Here is a 19,472-nt window from a genome sequence, read left to right as displayed (position 1 = left end):
TCCAAGGTTTTAATGTTGCTACACTTGCCACTTGAGATTTCTGGGGACAGATGGGTTTGTCCCAGCTCCCATGACATTAAACCAGATTCTTTATAACTGTATCATGTCTGGGTAAGTTGGTAAAGGAGACACTTTGCTATACCTCTGGGCAAAGGCCTCTGTCTCTTCCCTAATCTCAGATGCATTTTCTGTAAATTGGAGAAATTGGAATAATCTGTATTTAAGAAGCACTTCAACATCCCTCAAAGAAAAGCCTGTGGAAAGTAATGAGCATGCAGAGGACATCTCATGTGCAGAGGACAGGTAGCAATCACTACTGATAGCCCTGAGAATGCTTCAACTTTTGACTAGTTTTTTGGGTGGGAGCAGGATCATGCCTAGCTGTGTCAGCAGTTTTTTCCAGTTGCTTCTGGAGATGCTGCTGCAATATCCACTTTTTGGCCCAGAGAGACATGTCTAGCAGTGTGTTTCATTGAAAAAAAAAAAAAAAAGTCTTATTTTCTGCTGTGGAGAGCTTAAATCTACGATTCAGAGGTGAAAGAATGGTTTATTTTTCTTCTCAGTCCCCTGAGGCATTCCCACACCCATCCTTATGAGTCAAAATAGCACCAGCACTTGTTTGCTCCCCATTAGGGCATAAGGCTGTGTTCCAACACTTGTAGTAGCCTGTGGAAATCTGCATAATAATGTAAAATTGCAAGAGCATGTCTGAAGAAAGGGTCTTGACCAACAGGTCTTGACTAAGACCTCCAAAAGGGAGCCCAGAACTGAAATAAATCACTCTAGGATACTGTTGAGTAAAAAGAGAATGTTCTCCTTCCTGCCTGTGTTCCCCGTTGAATTAAATAGTTATCTTCAAGCAAAGAAGGGGTGAGGTATCTCTTCTTATTGTAACTGAAGGAAAAAAAAAATCACACTGCTAGTTCATGATAGGCAGATGGAAAATAGATTAATTGCTTGGGTCACTATCTGTCCAGATCCATCATCTCACTATTTATATATTTTTTGTATGTATTTTATGTGTTTTGGTGCAAATTCTCTGAATCCTGATTGTAGAATCACATAATGTTCTGGCTTGTAAGGAAGCTAAAGCTCATCCATTTCCATTCCTCTGCCATGGACAGGGATACCTTCCACTAGACCAGGTTGGTCCGAGCCCCATCCTACCTGTCCTTGAACACTTCCAGGCATGGGGCAGCCACAGCTACGTTGGGCAACCTCTGCCAGGGCCTCACCACCCTCACAGCCAAGAATTTCCTCCCATTGTCCCATCTAACCCTGCCCTCTGACAGTGGGAAGCCATTCTCCTGTCCTGTTCCTCCATGCCCTTGTCTAAAGTCTCTCTCCAGCTCTTTTGGAGCCCCTTTAGGAACGGGCAGGGCCTCTAAGGTCTCCAGTAGCTCCATATCCTTCTGATACTGGAGGCAGCACTGCAGTTGAGGTCTCAACTGAGTGGGGCAGAGGAGCAAAATCACCCCCTCCCCAGCTGCCCATGCTGTAGGATCAGCCCAGACCGAAGACATGGGGGTCTTCTGGGCTGCCTTTCTTGCTCCATATACTGCAATGGTATCCCAGCCTAGATGCATGCATTAAAATTTAAATAAATAAACTAATAATAACAAAATCCTTTGGTGCTTCATGGATTATTGCAACTGTCAGGAGTAAAGATGCAACCACCCTCAGCCTCAGCAGCTGCTTTAATTTGTGACTTGAAGTTGCAAATTGCACCACCAAGTTTCTTGCAAAGAAGGTGAACTTCAGCCTCGACCTGGTGATACAGCTGAGCCCCAGAACAGCCTCTACCTTCACACGGGCACGTAGTGACACAATCAGGAGAATCCCTTTAAACTGAGAGAGAGCAGGGTTAGATGGGATATTTGGGAAGTAATTCTTGGCTGTGAGGTTGGCAAGATCCTGGCACAGGTCGCCCAGAGCAGCTGTGGCTGCCTCATCCCTGGAAGTGTTTAAGGGCAGGTAGGACAGGAGCAACCTGGTCTTGTGGGAGGTGTCCCTGCCCTTGGCAGGGGGTTGGAACAAAATGGCTTTAAGGACCCTTCCAACCCAAACTGTTCTCGGATTCTTTGACTCCCACTACTCGAGCAGTGCAGTGCAGTATCTCACTTCTTTTACCAGTACTTGTCCTGAAACATTTTTTCCCTCTCCCATGCCACTCACTGAAAGTCAGCACAGTCTAAAATAATATATTAGAAATATCTTGGCTGTGTTCCCACAAGGATGTTTTTCCCAACAAGAAGCCACACACCGGGTGCTAGTTTGATAGATGATTTTGGAAATACCCAGGACTTTTTTTCTTGATGTTTTGGTTGATACAGGAGATACACTTTGTTATTAATATGTGTGTCGAGCATGATTATTCTTGAACAATAACATATTTTCAAATACCGTACTATTACTTCACATGAGTTGAGTCTGAAAAACATGGGCTGTGGACAGACAGACACAGATGGGAGCCAGTCCTCCAGCTCTCTGCAGCCAAGAACAATTCACAATAGCTTTAGACTCCTTTATTTCTGGGTTTTAGTGGCAACAGAATCTCACAGCAGTACGGCTACTTAGCCGCAAAAAAATGCCCTGTTTTCAAAGAATTAGTGTTCAATGTCTTCACCCAGAGGCTTGGATGTATTTAAGAAACTTCCTGTATTTGGCTTGTCAGAACACATTACACTCCGGTGTAGGGCTTATGTGTCTTTGTAATTCCCTTCTCTGGTTTATAACCATAGAACTCTTTACCTGCATGAGTCAAACCCATGCTTATGGATTTTCAAGTTTTGTCTTTTAGGGGAGTAGTATTTTTAGGAAATTTTTGTTTCAAGAGTTGATATGTGTCTTAAAAACAGAGGATTTAACAGCCACCAGGGGTATTCATTAATCCAGTAGTCTCTGCACAGGTTGCAACCACAGCATCTCAAAAAGGGCTTTTCTCCACAACTTAGGTTCCTGAGCCTACTAAGATATCTCATTCTGCTATAAAAGGGAGGAATTCTTTTGATAGATTTCTCAGATGATGGCGGTTGCGGTTTGATTGCGGCGGTGGCTGGGGTGCACAAGGTCTTAATGGGGATGAGCTGGTTCATGGAAATGGTGCAGCAGGGCAAAGCAGGTATGGGCAGGGAAATGGGAACACAGGGAAGAAGGCATGGGAGCAGAAGGGCCAAGCTGAGCCACCGAGCAAGCCCCTGATACCTCCAAGCAACCCAAACCCAAACCAAAGCAACGCAAAGCAAAATGGCTGTGGCTGTGGAGCAGCTGGTTGCTTTTATGTGCTAAGGCTCCTTCCATAGTCTGGCTTTGGAGCATTTTTGGCGGGCATTCTTCGCAGGCATCCGAGCAAGTGGCTGGAGGGAGGGAGGGAGGGAGACACTCATCGTTTAATCATGGAAGTTCTCTCTGCCCTGCTTGGCTGCCAGGTGAAGCCTCTCCAGGGACAGGGATGCCTGCACAGTCTTCATAGGAATCTTTCACCTCCTGTGTAACATGTGTTGAGGCATAAATAGAAATCAGACTGGTCCCTCTCAGAAGATGATAGATCTGTTCCTGTGGTAGAGACCACTGCCCAGATAACACAATCAGGTCCAACTCAGTGTTTATTTTGTAGAATCACAGAACCTTTGGATTAGAAAAACTCTCTAAGATCAAGTACAACTGTTCCCCCAGCACTTCCAAGCCCACTACTAACCCTTGTCCCCAAATGCCACATCTACATGCCTGTTAAATCCCTCCAGGGATGGGGACTCCAACACTGCCCTGGCTGACTGTGCCAGGGCTTGACAACCTTTCCATGATGAAATTTTTGCTAATATCCAATTTACCTCCCCTGGGACAACTTAAAACTGTTTTCTCTCATCCTGTCCCTTGTTCCCTGGGAGCAAAGCCTGATTCCCACCTGGCTCCACCCTCTTGTCAGGCAGTTGTACAGAATGAGAAGGTCCCCCCGAGCCTCCTTTTCTCCAGTCTGAGCCTCTGCAGCTCCCTCAGCTTTTGCTCGTGTGACTTGAGCTCCAGACTCTTCCTCAGCTTTGCTGCCATTCTCTGGACATGCTCCACCACCCCTTCTGATGTCTGCAGTGAGATGAATTCAGATTGGAAATCTCTTTCTGCTACCTCTGCAGACAACTTGTTGTGCATGAGGAGCATCCTCAAGGAAAGGGAAAATCCTGCATTAAGCAGGAGGACTTTGCAAGAACACCAAGTTTGTTCCACCAAATTAAGCCCCACCAAAGAGCTCCTCCCAGACCACAGGGACCTCCAGATCATGCCTGCTTTCATCCCTATATTCTCCTCTGAACCATGATCATCCCCTCACAGGAAGTGATACAAGTTTCATCAGTGAATGACAAGCCAGACAGTAAGAGCTGGGATTTCACAAGGAGTTTGAACTGGAGTCAGCCAACCAGCAAGATTTGCTTTGTCAAGCTGCCAAGCAGGCAAAACTGTGACAAGACCCCTTCTTACTCTTACAGTAGGTATTTTTTTTTGTCTGCCATGAATGTGGCATCAGTGCTTACTTTGTTTGCACTGTGTGTCACCAACAGTGTTCCCCACTTTCCCTCCAAAACATTGCACCCTTTTCCTTTGCCAGTTAATTTAGGCACTTCCTAGGAGGCTAGGAAGAATCAGCCTAAAATGCAACCTGAGTCTGCACGTGCCACTTGGGAGGCTCTCACAAACATCAGTGCTGACAAAATTATGCTCCTGGACATCTGCCCCTGCCTTTTTGAAGGTCCATCCATCACCTCCCTGAGGGTATTTTAGCATTTTGTACTGAGGTAGCAGAAAGTCAGTGGAGGGTTCATCTGTCTTTTGATTTTCCTGCCTCGATGGGAATGTTTCACATTCTAAGTAATATTTATGAAGTGTGCTGTTGGCTCATACATCACCTGAGTGATGAGCTAAATCTCGAGCTAAGGGAGAAGAGGTGTGTTCCCACATCACCTGCTTCCTTACAGAACTTCAAATAAATCCAAAAGCTGTGTAACCCAAGGGTATGGTGAGGGAAATTGAGGCACCAGCTTACTGGGGAGCTGAGCTGCTCTATCCTTCTGAAGTAACAATGCAGATTTAGGGGGTTGTAGGAATTTCACACTTGGTCTTTCAGCCCTTTCCTTAGTCTTGAATTCATGAGCTTCAAAGCTCCCTTTGGTCTCTCCTTCTTCTGGCTGTGGCTTCTGGTAGGATCCTTCAAGTCCTGTTTGCTCTTGTAGGTGGGTGGAAGCAATATGTCACCCCAGGTTCACATCAGTGTCTGGATTCTCTTCTCTTCCATGCTTCTGGGCTAGGTGTTATGATTTTAAGAGCCCAGACAGGTACTTTCCAGTGCTACATCACCAGAGAAGTGCCTGCCATATGAGCAGGAACCAGCCACACTTCAGACATGTAAAACAGATGTCAACCAGGGTATCTCTGAACCCATTAACAAATTGTGCACGGCCCATTCTTTGCTGTACAAATGACAACCACTGATCATAGAATTATAGGATCATAAAAACACAGAATGGTTTGAGTTAGAAGGGACATTAAAGATCTTCTAGTCCCAACCCCCCTTCTATGAAGGCAGGCAACTTCCTAGGTTATTCCAAGCCCCATCCAACCTGGCTTTAAACACCTCCAGGAATGGGGCAGCCACAGCCTCTCTGGACAGCCTGTGCCAGGGCCTCATGGGAATTTCTTCTTAATCTCTACTCTAAACCTGCTCTTTTTTTCAGTGCAAAGCCATCTTTAAAGTGAAACGGTTTAAAGTGAAACAGTATACTTTCTAACAGGGGCATAAAAGGGCAACGTGTTACAGACCCATGAAGTCATCCCGGGCCAGGTCACTGGCATGGTCCAGTGACATTGGCTTATGTTTTGCCAGGGAGCAAAGATGCCCACTACCATGTCCAGAGCCAGAAAGAGCTGAATGAGCAGGGAGCAATGCCTCCCTCCCCAGGAGACCTCAGCAGAGCCCATGTTGTGATAGCTGCAGACATCTGATGTCCACACCACCATGATCATTAAACTGGTTGACCTGAGGATCCACCTCATGTGGCCAAAAAGGTTGTCCAAGCCCCCAGCCCATGGCTTGATTTTCAGCCAAGTTGTGCTTTACACCCTTCCTGTGTGTTAGTGTCACACCCAGCTGTTATCTCACAGGGATTTATCAGGATTTTTGTTCAAAGAATTTGCTTGGGAAGGGGATGTTTGCATGACAGAGCTTTGCAAACCCTATTCTCTAGAGGGATTTCTGCAGCTATGGGCACCTTAGGACTATTGACACATAAAATCACAGAATGGTTTGGGTTGGAAGTGACCTTCAAGATCATCCAGTTCCCTCTGCCATGGGCAGGGACACCTTCCACTAGACCAGGTTGTTCAAAACCCCTGCCAACACATCCCTGGGACATCCCCAGGAAAGAAACTAAGGAAGAACAAGCATTTATTTAGATGGTGGGGCAAAGCCTCAATCTATCCCAACTGTGTTAAAAGCAAATTTGTCTGATGAGCAGACCACTGATGCAAGAAAGGAACAAGCAGACGGTAGAACCCCAATGGACATGGAAGCACAGAATCATTTAGGATGAAAAAGCCCTTTAAGATCATCATGTCCAGCTGTTAAACCAGCACTGCCAAGGCCACCACTAAACCATGTTCTCTGTGCCACATCCACATGCCTTTCAAACACTTCCAGAGATAATGACTCGACCACTTCCCTGGGCAGCCTTTATAATGCCTAACAACTCTTTCAGGGAAGAAATTTTCTCTTATATCCAACCTAAACCACACCTGAGGCAAATTGAAGCTTCTGTTTTGTCCTCTCACTTGTTCCCTGGGATCAGAGCCTGACCCCCACCTGGCTCCACCCTCCTGTCAGGGAGTTGAGGAGAGTGAAAAGGTCCCCCTTGAGCCTCCCCAGCTCCCTCAGATGCTCCTGGTGCTCCAGATCCTTTCCCATCTCCATTCCCTTCTCTGGGCACACTCCAGCCCCTCAATGTTTTTGCTGGAGTGAGGGGCCTAGAACTGCCCCCAAGACTGGAGGTGCCTCAGCAGTGCCCAGCTCAGGAGGAAATGCCACATTTCTTCTGTCACATGGTGGATACTGGTCCTGTATCCTTTCTGATGCCTCACCACCTTTTTGGTATTGTCTGGGGTAGGAGCACAAACACTGCAAACCTCCATGCTCAGTGTACACAGCCACTAGTTTTGTAGTGTTGGAGCAAAGACAATTTCCTCTGCAATTCACTGGTTAATAGTGCAACCAATATGAAGCCCAAAGCTGGCATCAGCTGTTTTCATAGCACTTGCCTTTTTTGTTCATGTAGTTAAGTTATTTAACATTTACAGAGGTTTTGAAATGTAGCCATTTCTTCCCCTTCTAAGGTGCACTGACACCTCCTTTTTTTCACAACTGGAAGCAAAGTTCAGGCCAAAATTGCAAGAGAGACACTTTATAGTGAGCTTCGTGCTAGAGGGCATTATTTTTTAATTTTTTTTAAATCCCACCCTCACTTTTCCCCAGAAGACAGATAGGAAGATTTTTGCGAGTCAGAGAGCAAAGATTTTGGCTTTTTGGCAGCAAGTCGTGGTAGAGCTGCCTAGCTGCAGTCTAAAATTAGAGCACCTAAAAGTTAACTGCATGTCTAAAGAACTTTGGTCCCTGTGCTGAATGAGAACAGGAGAGAGAAGAGGAGGAGAATTACTAACAGACAGTTGACCATCTGCACTTCTAATCCAGTAGCAGGGTGTTTAGTAAAACAAGAATTGACACACACAGACCAGCAAAGGTGATTTTAGTGTTTTTGTTAAACAGGTTTGCTTGCTTTGCTGTGGGAGGGCTGTGGGAGAATGAGACATGGGAAAGTGGTTAAATATAATAGCAAAAAATTATTATTGAAGGGTGGGAGACTTTCATGATCTTTTAGGAAGCATCTTGCTATATACTTCTTTAAAAATGAGCATTTTCAGCATTTTTTGCCCATGATGAAGATTGCATTTTCCTAAAGGCTCCCCTGAAAAATCCTCAGACCTCTGTTTTTTCCCCATGTTTGCAACCAGACAGCTGTGGGACAGCACCAGTCTCCAAACACAGGTGGGGAAACTGAGGCACAAGTTTTGGAAAGGTGACTGGCCACACATAGACCATGCATTTCTGGTGAAACCAAGGCAAGTGCTCCTCTGCACCTCCCTGCCTCCACCCCAGTCTCATGCCAGACAAATTCCTAGCAAAAGAATTATATACCCTCCATCCCCTGGGCACAGCAAGGTCTGATAAACAAGGCTTTAAAGCTGTTAGCCGAGGGTGTCCTTCTCCCCCTGACCTTTCAGGCAGTCAGCCCTCTCCAGGGCTCTCCACTACCCTGGGCATGACAGGTATGGCCCCAAATTCTGTGCAGGATCCATCAGTCCCAATATAATAAAACAAAAATGGATTAAAGGAAGTAGAAATTTACCCAACAGATCACTTGCAGTTTGTAAGGACATATCCAAGAATTGCCCCATGGAATTAGCCCATCCCATGCATTCCAGCTTCCAAGGATTTTACCAATTGCAGCAAACCTCCCTGAGCCCTTTGGGGCCTCTCCAGCACCAGCACCCATTGCAGAGAAAAGCAGAGGCTGGGAAATCCTCCCTTTGCCCCAGATTCCTGCAATCCTCCCTGCAGGTTTCAGCCATGCACAGAGCACAGGATGACTTCAAGCAGGGAGGAAGGAAAGATGCACTCCAGCCTTGCAAAGCAGCCTGGAGAGAAGAGACCACCTTGCTACATGGCAGAAAGAGAAGCTCCCCACTGCTGCACAGGCACCTGGTTTCTCAAGGCTGTGAGAAACATAGCATGTTTTGTGTACATCTGCTCCATGAGAAGCAGTTGTGGGTTTTTTCTTAGGAGACTGTCTCCCTTCAGCTGGTCTATCTCTGTTCCATGTTGTTGGCTGCTTGTCCCTTCACTGGAGAAAAGCTGTAGGTTTTTAGAAATGGTGGGTGGATTGCTCCTATGGGAGGATGCTTGTGGCCTTTTTAAGATGTTAGGATGGGTTCCTTAGGACTGCAAACTGGTGTTTGGAGGTGTAGTTTGGAGGAAACAGACATTGTTTTTTTTATTGAGTTCATGTCTACATCTCGGGTTTTGCCTCAGTGGGAGGAGAGGAGGTGAAGACTGCACATGGATGGTCCCCAGCATGTGGATCTCTAAGGAGAAGGTGAAGGGGATATGCATGAGAGCACAGGGATAAGGGAGATCTTCCTGCAGCTTTCCAGTACTAAAGGAAACCTACAAGAGAGCTGGAGAGAGACTTTGGTCAAGGGCCTGGAGGAACAGGACAAGGGCAATGGTTTCCCACTGCCAGAGGATAGGGTTAGATGGGATATTGGGAGGAAATTCTTGGTGGTAAGGATGGTGAGGTCCTGGCACAGGTTGCCTAGTGTAGCAGTGGCTGCCCCATGCCTGGAAGTGTTCAAGATGAGGTTGGATGGGGCTTGGAGCAACCTGGTCTAGTGGAATGTGTCCCTGTCCACATCACGGGGCTAGAATGAGATGAGATTCAAGGTCTCGACCAACCCAGACTTATCTGTGATCCCATGATTCTTTGATCCCAGCCCTGAAATGTTGAGGCTGAAGCTTCCTCCAGTCTGAGTGGCCCTGGCCTATCCTTGGTCTGACCAGAACTTCTGTGAGCTTTGTGCTGGGGAAAGGTGCAAGAGAAGAAATGCATGGCCATCTGCTGTACCATTTTCCTCAATGCATGTGGGTCTGCCCACAGGCTTGGGAACACACGGTCACCCGCCTACCTGTGCTTTATGGGTAGTGCAGAGGCCCACATTACTCTGTCCAAGCTGCTTTTTGAGGTCTTGAACCAAATTATTTCTGCTGATGAGGGGCTGGAAGCCAAACAAGGGGACTCAGGAGGGTCTCAGACTGAGCGAGTCTCTTTCCCAAGAATGTTCTTTCTCCCCAGGCATGTTGGAAGTCTGATTTCACCATTTCTACCAGAGATTTAACCTTTTCCCCCCTGTATTTTCACAGGTTTTCCCCCTTGGCTAAGTCTGGCTACAACTTCCAGATACAAGACAAGATTGTGATGCCAAATCAAAACTTACTGAGATACTCCTTGGACCACACATAAGAAGCTCTTGCAACACAAATCAGTAACAACGAACTGAAATTTAGCAGGACATTTGTCTTAGTTTGAAAGACAGATTTCTACTAAGGAAGGCAGGAGGTCCCCTTGAAATGGCAGATGTAAACCCCCTCCCTCTGAATCATTATAATTCTGAAATTAAGGAGCTCTCAGACAAAGATAGGGAAATAGGAATAGCAGTTCTTTACTAGTATGTGTAAATATAAAAAAAATTATACCAAACAAAATAAACAAACTGGAACTTAATAGGAAAATGAAAATAAAATGCAGTAGTATAAAAAAACTACTGACAGAGTCAGAATACAACCTGACACCCTGTTGGTCAGGGTGTTGGTAGCAGTTTGATTAAGTGGTGGCTGCAGTCTTCATGGAGTGACAGATGTGCTTCTGTTGGGGCAGTGGTCCTCTAAAAGGGTGTGCAGTTTTCCTCCAAAGGTCCAGTGGTGGTGTGGAAAGGTCTTGTTTTCCTCTGGAATCCAGTGGAAAAAGGCTGCTCTGATGTTCCAAATATCAGATTTTTATCTAAGTAGGAAATGCTTGGCTCCTCCTCCTGGGTGGAGCATCTCCCAAGGGGATGACGTAATTTTCTCAGTCATGCAGTGGGACTCAATGGCTCATTAACAAAATATATCTTCCTGGAGGGAGGATGGTTTGTGGAAAAGATGAAGATCACTCCCCTACCTGGTTTTGACAGATGGTGACATAATACATACTTTTGGCTACATCCTGCATTGCAACCCAAGACAACATTCAAAAGAGGCCCCAGATCTGCTGCAGATGATCATTTAGAAGCCTTCACCTTCATCAGTTTGCCTCCTTTCACCATGGCCCAGAGCTCCCTCCCTCTGAATGCTGGACAGCATCACTGTTGGTGGTCTTGGGGACGCAAATGGCACAAATGCTCTTGCCCTGAAGTACCTCTGTTTATAAAAAGCCGCATCTCTATACTACAGAAATGGACAGAGGAAAGTTATAGGGCTTGTTTGCAATGCTTTAGTTTGTTGTTTTAGATCAACCACCCATCACACCAATTAAAATTGAGGGCTATTTTAGCACAGAAAAAAAAATTACAAAATTGGAAATTTTGCAGAAGCAAAGAGAAAAACATAGAACTCTCAGAGCAAAGTGTCAGGACCTACCTGATTTTCTTCTGATGTTATTTCTGCAGCCTGATTTGTTCTAATGCACTTGGAGTCCTAAAGTCATAGAGTCATAGAATCCTTTTGGTTGGAAAAGCCCGCTAAGATTATTGAGTCCAACCGCTCCCCTAGCACTGCCAAGGGCAGCTCCTAAACCATGTCCCCAAGTGCCACATCCACACACCTTTCAGTTTCAGGAATGGTGATTCCACCACCTGTTCCAGTGTCTGACCACCCTTTTGGTGAAGACATTTTCCCTGATATCCAACCTAAACTCTCCACAACTTGAAAAAGTTTTCTCTTGTCCTGTCACTTATCCCATGGGAGAAGAGCCCAACCTCCACCTGGCCGCACACTCCTTTCAGGGAGTTGCAGAGAATGAGAAAGTCCCCCCTGAGCCTCCTTTTCTGTAAGCTGAGCCCCCCCCTAGGTCCTTCATATGCTCCTCATAGGACTTGTGCTCCAGTCCCTTCCCCAACTCCACTGTCCTTATCTGTACACCCTCCAGCATGCCTTGCCACTAAAAAAAGCCCAAAACACCCTGCTTGGCAGGGCTCTGGTACCAAAACACCATTTTCTCTGGGTCTTTGACTTATGCCTCGCTGAATATTCTATGTAGGCTCTTGAATTTCAAAGCACATCCCTAGAAGCCATGCATGGTTGAAAATATCTCCCCATTGTGGATGAAGAAGGGTCTTGCAATAGAAATTATTCTCCTTCCCTCAGCAAGATAGCTAACACACCATCCCCACTGCACTTTGCATGTTGCATGGCAGAAAGGGTTTGTTGACATCGTGTGGGAAGATAAATCTTAATTCCTCCTGGGTCAGCCAATATGAGCAACAACCTGAGCCTCCCCGCTGTGTTAGAATAGCTTGAAATGTGGAAAGCATATAATTTCTATAATATTTTTATAGCCCTGCTTCTTCAGGAATTGATGTAGAGATTACATGCGATGGACTAGAGCTGCCTGAGTCTGCCATGCTGTTAAATTTAGGGGGTTGCATCACAATCAAATATAAAACTACAAAAAGCTAAGAATTAACAAAGTCTGCAGGAAGAGGGTGCCAGCTTTATTTCACAACTCCCGCAGGTCCCAGTAGGGTTGTTCCACACATGCATGTGGGCTGTAGGCACCAGGCAGACTGAGTCTTGCAACCCTTTATTTACCAGGGGGTCACACTGGGGACTGCAACCAGACTGTTTCTGCAGATGCTCCCTGTGCACTCCACAACTTCAGGAACAGGCCAGGAAATGCAGAATAAGAGGGGTACTTCTTGGTGCCATCTGCAGGCTGAAGGACAAAAAACGAATCTGGTCGCCTGAGGTTGTCTTTACCCTCCACAGAGCCTTTCAATGGCTCTTCATCTCATCCCAACATTTCTGCGGTGTTCTAAGAAAAGTTTATCATAGAATCAGAGACTGGTTTGGGTTGGAAGGGACTTTGAAATATCTTCTGTTCCAACTCCCCTTTCTTCATGGGCAGGGACATTTTCAACTAAATCATGTTGCAGGTCTTTTCAGAAAACTGCCACATGAGAAGTTTCTTGGCCAAATACGGACCAGTGTTTTGAGGACACACAAAAACAGATAAACGGCTTTGGAATAGAAATGGGAAGAAGGGAAATCCTCCTTTCACAGGTCACTTTCTGTAAGCTCTTTTGTGCTGGAGTACTTCCAGACTCATGGAAGTCCTCATAACTCTGTGTTGTCCAACTCCAGAAGTTGAGATGATCATCGAAATATACATGTTTGTGTACACTCAAGCACACATTCTGATAGAGCCTATTATGGAGATTTTACTGGATCCAACTCATCAAGTAAACATGGTTTAGCCTGAAAAACTGTGGATTGAGAAGACAAGATATGTGATGACATAAAGACAGATGAGAAGGGAATAATCTTATCTTCATTCCCATACTGGATGGGGGGGAAAATAGCCATGAGCTGAGGTACATCCTTGAGAATTTGAGTTAAAATTCAGGTTAGGTATAAATTCTCTGGGAAGGTTGTGGCATCTTTATCATAGAAAATATTCAAGAGCATACTAACACCATGTCTGCCTGGTGACATATAAAATGGATGGACTTGATCCTTCCTTGAAATAAGGGGCATAGCCCCACTGACCTCTTAATACCCCTTCCCAGCCCTGTTTCTCTATGACTGCAGTCCTGGGAACAGTAATATCAGCTACATTGTCACCTCCACTGCTCTAAGAGGATTTCCCACAGGATATGCCTTAGCTAATAGGCTTCAGCAGATCTTTTGTGAGGCCAGTTTTAGCGTGACCTGCTAGGAAGTGGTGAATATTTCTTCCTTCTTGCAGACACCAGTGTCCAATGGCTTTGCTTGTTACTGGGTTTCATTGCTTCTAATGCTTCTAACACTCCTAATGCTCTGCACTGGTCAACACAAATGAAAGTGAAGTGGTAGAAGGCCTCCTTACCCAAATAAAGCTTTCCACAAAGATTAACCTTTCCTGCTGCTCCAGCCGTGGCCAGCCCTAAAGTTTGGCAAGGGAGAGCCAGCTGCACATCCTGTCATCATCAGTGTGGCGTGCCAAGGCTGCACTGACCTCTGTGCTGCTGCACACATGCTCTCAGCAAGATGTGAAATCCATTCCACCTCAGTCTTTGGCCAAAGGATGTGGACATCCCAGACACAACGAGGTCTGGTACCACATGGCTGCAAGAGTTTCTACAAGGGAGCTGAGGCCAAACAGAGTAGCAGGCTAAAAATGAAGGAGAGGGGAACTACAGACTAACAGAGATGGCCACTGAAAAAGGAGGTGTGGCTGGAGAGACTCCTGAGCCATGGGGTAATGTGGAGAGGACTTTTTCTGTGTCATTTGCACTCTTCAAGGAAGGTAATAATTTTTTTACCTAAATACCTGTTAAATCTGGTCATCACTTCTTTATTTCTAATTTTAAAATAACAATTTAGCCATTCCGCTTGCTTGCTTTAAAATAATTGTAATTTCGATTTATTTGGCCTATTTCTTCTGAGATGGATACTCTTCTTTCTCCCCCTCTATGTTTAACTATAAATATTCATAGAAAAGAGGATCAACTCAAATTAGATATAAAGAAGAAGTTTTTTAAAATTAGGTTGGTAAGCTATTCTATGATTCAGGAGGATTTGGGTCTCAACTTTGCTACCATCTTCCTCTAACCAGCCACAAATCACATGGATCTAGATGATCTGGGAATCTGGGCCACAGGTCATGCTTATTCTTGCTCTCTGGCCTTGTGACGTTCATGATCTTGGGTTGACAGTAGCCCAGCATCAAAAGAGGGGTTAAAGGAGCTCCTGCTCTACCTCTCCAGGGATTATGGATCCTATTTACTTGTAAAGTGCTTGTCAGTTCCTGGAAGCAAGGCATACTGTGGGATTTGTAGGTAGTGTCAAAAACATAGCATGGAAAAATCTGGCACCAGCTCATTCCATCCTCTGACGGACACTGATTCTAGCGAGCGAGCATCTCTAGATTTTGGGGTTGCTGATGAGGAAAATGAGGTGCTTAGCCTTCCTAGGAGATCCTGCCACTCAGCAGCTTAGAGGATCTCCCTCTCAGAAGATAGAAGCTAAGCACTTTGTAAGTAATTCTGAAAATCCTGGCCTCACAGCCCTGTTTACATGCTCCTGACAATGCAACGCTGCTCTCCCAGTTCAGAGAACTCTGTGATGTGGAGGTGAGCTCCTCAGCATCCACATGCACCCTTGTCCATTAAGCTTTTGTTTGCAATGAGCAACCAAGTTCTGTCTTTGCTGGCAGTGGTGAAGATAAAAGCACTGCTTGCTAGCACTTGTTCCCTTTCAAATCTAGGGGATCAGAAAACTTATTTTATCAAGAATTGAGCATGATTTTTTTTCTTTTGCATTATTTTTCTTCTGTGCATTCACAATTTTCTGTGAGTGCATGATATTCTCTGTATTATAGTTTTCTGCAAGCATTTAATAACCCCAAGTGATTTCAGATCCTTCCTGTAGTGCTTTGTTTATGTAATTTTCTGTATGTTTTGATCTGATCATTAAAGTCATGTTTGGGCTGTATTTTGGTGGCTTCCTATAATCTAATAAAATATGAATCCCTTTAGCTCACAGGAATTATTTTGTATCCTGACATCCAAGATGCTGGCTCACAACTACCTGATTTTACAGGTGCTTTCCCTCCTGGTAAGTGCATTCTCTGTTTTGAAGGTCACATGTTGAAATACACAAATCTCCTGTGCCCCAGAGACGTGGCTCAGTAGGTTGCCAGCCCAAAGTTAATGGCTTAGCATCTCCAAGGGGGCTGGGGTCTGGGCATGATTAGGAGTAAAACCAAGCACAAGCCTGAAAAATTGATGAGTCATACCAAATAATTCCTTAAATCCAATATATACCATCCTGCCTTGCTGGTCATTGTAGATTATTTCTTCAGTGATGGGTTTTTTATAACCTGGACAAGGTGGTTTGACAAAATCCTGTATCAGATGCTTCCTCCAAGAAAGGTTGTGTCAAGGGGTGGGAGATGGAGAAAAGAGTTCATTGGGGAGAAGTCAGACAGAACTAACAGATTATCCCAAAAAATAAGTGTTAATATTCTTGAGGAGACCCATGCTTTCTAAATGTTTTAAGTGTTATTTATCCAAATGTTTAAATCGAAAGGGAAACAACAACAACAAAAAAGTAATTTCTAGTTTTGGATTTGGTTTTGTGTTTCTTTCTTTGTTTTTTTTAATGCAAAGTGATGGGTTTCAGATGCACTTGCAATTTTATTTCCTTTCTTGAAAGGTATGCCATAAGGGAGGAATGTTTAGAATACCACATTTGGAACTTTTTTGAACTAAAGGCAGCAAATCTTTCCCTGAGCAAAAAACCACACGTTTTTCTGCAACAGCAGGAAACCTTTGAATTTTGTTTGCAACAGCAGGCAATCTTTTAATCCCACCTCAGGGCAGTAAAACAACTCTGCAGCACTAGAGCTGCAGAAGGCCAAAAAGCCATTTTTTTGCTTGGCTTTCCTCCTCTTGGAGAATTAGTCCATATTTTCTTATTCATCAGTCATCAGAGGTTTTCTTCTGAGCCTCATGATCTGAACCCGCTAAGTAAGGCAAATCCAGATTAGAGCCTCTCACAACAGAAATACAGGAGAGATCAGGAGGGAAGAGGTGGGAGGAAGAGACAGGCAGGAGGGGAATAATGAATCACCACACTTTTACTTTTTACTACATTCTCCAATTTAGAATTTGTGTAGAAGTCCCAAAAAGGGTGGAATTTGAAATTTCTGCAAGAAAGGTAATTGGATGTATCTCTTCTCCTTGGGCTTGTTTCTCAGATCAAAACCAGCTAAGTAGGGAGTGGACATGCTGGAAGGAAACATACAGTGTTGTTGTAGCTTTAAGTGGTCCTTATTTTGAGGTGACAGCTTGAAGGTCCATCAGTTGAGGGTGCCTTGGAGGTAACTCCAACTGAGCCTGTTTCAAGCTGAAGAATTAAACTTAAATGTTATTTGGCTTGGTTGATCTGAGCACTTTTCTCTCCTTTAGGCTTCTCCTGCCTCGTGTAGCATCAGAGGAGTTTTAATCCTCCAGACAGCTCTGTGTGAGGCTGAAATAGCACAAAAGCTTCTTGACTTACAGTGTTTCAGTGAGAGACAGCTCTGACCTCTTGAGATGGAACCTCTCATTGTGCTGAGCTCCCTGAATAATACTGGCTGCAAGGATGCTATGAATTATTGTTCTGATTCTTATATGTAACACAAGCCCAGCCACTGACCTCTCTCTCCTGGGTTATATAGGTCCCTGAGGGATCAAGGGTATTTTCCAGCCTGTGAGATAAAACTGACCTTGAAGGAAGCCAACTACACACAGCCAACACTCTCCTCTGACTCCTCCTCTCCAGCACTGTGGTCTTTCTTCACCTTTGGATCTCTGATCACCGCAACAACTTTCAGACAGCTCCAGCATCATTCTTCCAATGCCTCCCTGAGATTTTTTCCTGACCACCCATTTTCTGCCTTTTCTCTTTTGGGATGTTGTCACAAGCCAGGAGGGTGATGGGCCAGCCCACCTCTCGTGTAGGTGTGGCTCTGGCACCAGGGGCATCACTGAAACAGCCCCAAAAGGGTGAGACCAAGGCCTCTGTGGACAACTGGAAGCACACCTTCTAACATGGCTTCTCAGTGGGGTAGAATTCTCTCCTACTGACCAAACCCCTCTTGTCAGCACCAGTATCTACCATCCATCCTTGTCCTGCCCCTCTCCGTTTCTTACACCCCCAAATTACCACCACATCTCCACCCCCAAAAAACCACCACATCTCTGCAAATCCTCTCCCTCCCCTCACTGCTGATTTCCACCCTAACAGCAGCACCTTTGCTCTTTTCCCCCTTGCATCAAGGTCTCAGCTCCTCATCCTCACCTCTGGAGACTCCTCCATCCCCACAGCATGCTGTGCTGTGACTCTGGGGACATCCCCATTGCTCCCCTCTGGCACTGAACCCCACTGGGATGTTTCCAGAAGGTCATGGCAACATTCCTGAGATCTGTAGGTGGATGGCCATGTAAAAGGAAAGGCAGAAGAAAGGAAAATATAAAGAAAAAAACTTGGAGCTAGGGTAAAGCTTGGATGGTGATGAACTCCAAGAGAAAAGGGTGGAGATATTTTTTATTGTTTCTGGTGCAGAAAATCTTCCTCCTGCTTGGGAACCTCTGTCCTTAACTAAGAGCAAAAGAAAAAGAAAAAATCTGACCTGTTTTATGGGACTGGATTAAGTGTGGGATTACAGGAGTGTTTAGAATGTTGAGCAGGGCTCCATTAAATTCTTCCTTGCTGCTGCTTCTTTTCTGGGAATGGAAGGGAATTGCAGAGGGTTATTCAGATTAACAATCTGGTGGAATCCTTGCAGCCTTGGTCAGGACAGGAGGCAGGAAAAGGAAACAAAGCCCAGTGATGGTCTGGTATTGTCAGTCGTGACAGAATTTTCAATTTTTAAACAATGTTTTCTTGTTAAATGCACTTTTTGCAGTTTCAGGAACAAAAATGAAGTGCATGTGATCATTAGGATTTTTGGTGGCTCCTCGCAAGTGGGCAGTAGGATGTGAGGAAGAGAAAGAAATGAAGGGAGGGAGAAAGAAGAAGATGAAAGTATCAGGGTTCTGTAAGGGTGAACTGAGCAGATGCTCAGTTTCAGTACCTGAAACTTCCATGATGCAAAATCCCATTAAGTGCAAAGTTTAATGAAGTGCTGGAGATCAAAAAGAAGCAGCTATTTAAAGCCTTGACCACCTGCCAAGTGTGGCTCCCCCAAACCCCAATGGATATTTCCAGCCCAAATCACTTTTCCCTTCTTCCATATCCTGGTCATGTTCCTCTTTCCTAAGAAAATGGTCTCATTTGTAAATCAAAATGCACAGTGACCCTGCTACCATAGCTGGTGACTGGTCATGTTCCTATGCAGGGGTGTCTGGGATTAAACTAACCAAACTGGAAGTAGAACTCCTAGAGTGCAGGTATGGTGAACCCTTTGGATGAGTCCCTAGACGTTACAAATTTATTTTTAATTTGTATTTCTAAAGTAATTATTATAGAATGTATTCAGAGCAGGCAGCAGGCAGCTGAGGGGCAGCTGCAGTGCCAGACGTAGATGGAGCTCTGGTGTCAAGAGCTGGAGGCAAGAGGCAACTGCTGAGCCTTTGCACAACAAATGGGCACAGGGACCTGTGGTACAGGCAGCCAAAGGGACACTCCGAGACATTGTAGGAGCCCAGGAGTCAGTGAGAAGAGCCCAGACTTTCCCACACACTCAGATGATAAGGGCACGTAAGCCAAGGGTTTCTTTTTTTGGAGATGCCTTGTCACTTCTGCAGTGACACCACCTCAAGGTGTTATTTTGTTCTTGCATGATTAAATAATTTGAAGGATCCAGATGTCTGAGGCTGTGCTATGGGACACCAGGAGTTGAGCCAGTAGGGATGCCTAGTCTGAGTGAGTGAGTGAGTGTGGAATTTGGAGCTGCCGAGGGGCCTCTGTCCCAGCTCAGGTGGTGCAAGTGTGACTGCCAGGAGAGTGCTTCCTGGTTTCTTTATAGTAATTAGAACTATTTTATAGTTCAAATAACAGATTTCTAACAGAATTTATTTAATTTTTTGTGCCAGTAGGCTATGGCATGGTGCTGCTGAGGGTGCTTGGGCATATGACCTTTCTGATAAACTGTGCT

Source organism: Cinclus cinclus, chromosome 2 (assembly GCF_963662255.1).
Source record: "Cinclus cinclus chromosome 2, bCinCin1.1, whole genome shotgun sequence".
In the NCBI taxonomy this organism is placed as follows: domain Eukaryota; kingdom Metazoa; phylum Chordata; class Aves; order Passeriformes; family Cinclidae; genus Cinclus; species Cinclus cinclus.
The sequence above is the reverse complement of the archived record's forward strand: the minus strand, read 5'-3'. Positions refer to the sequence as shown.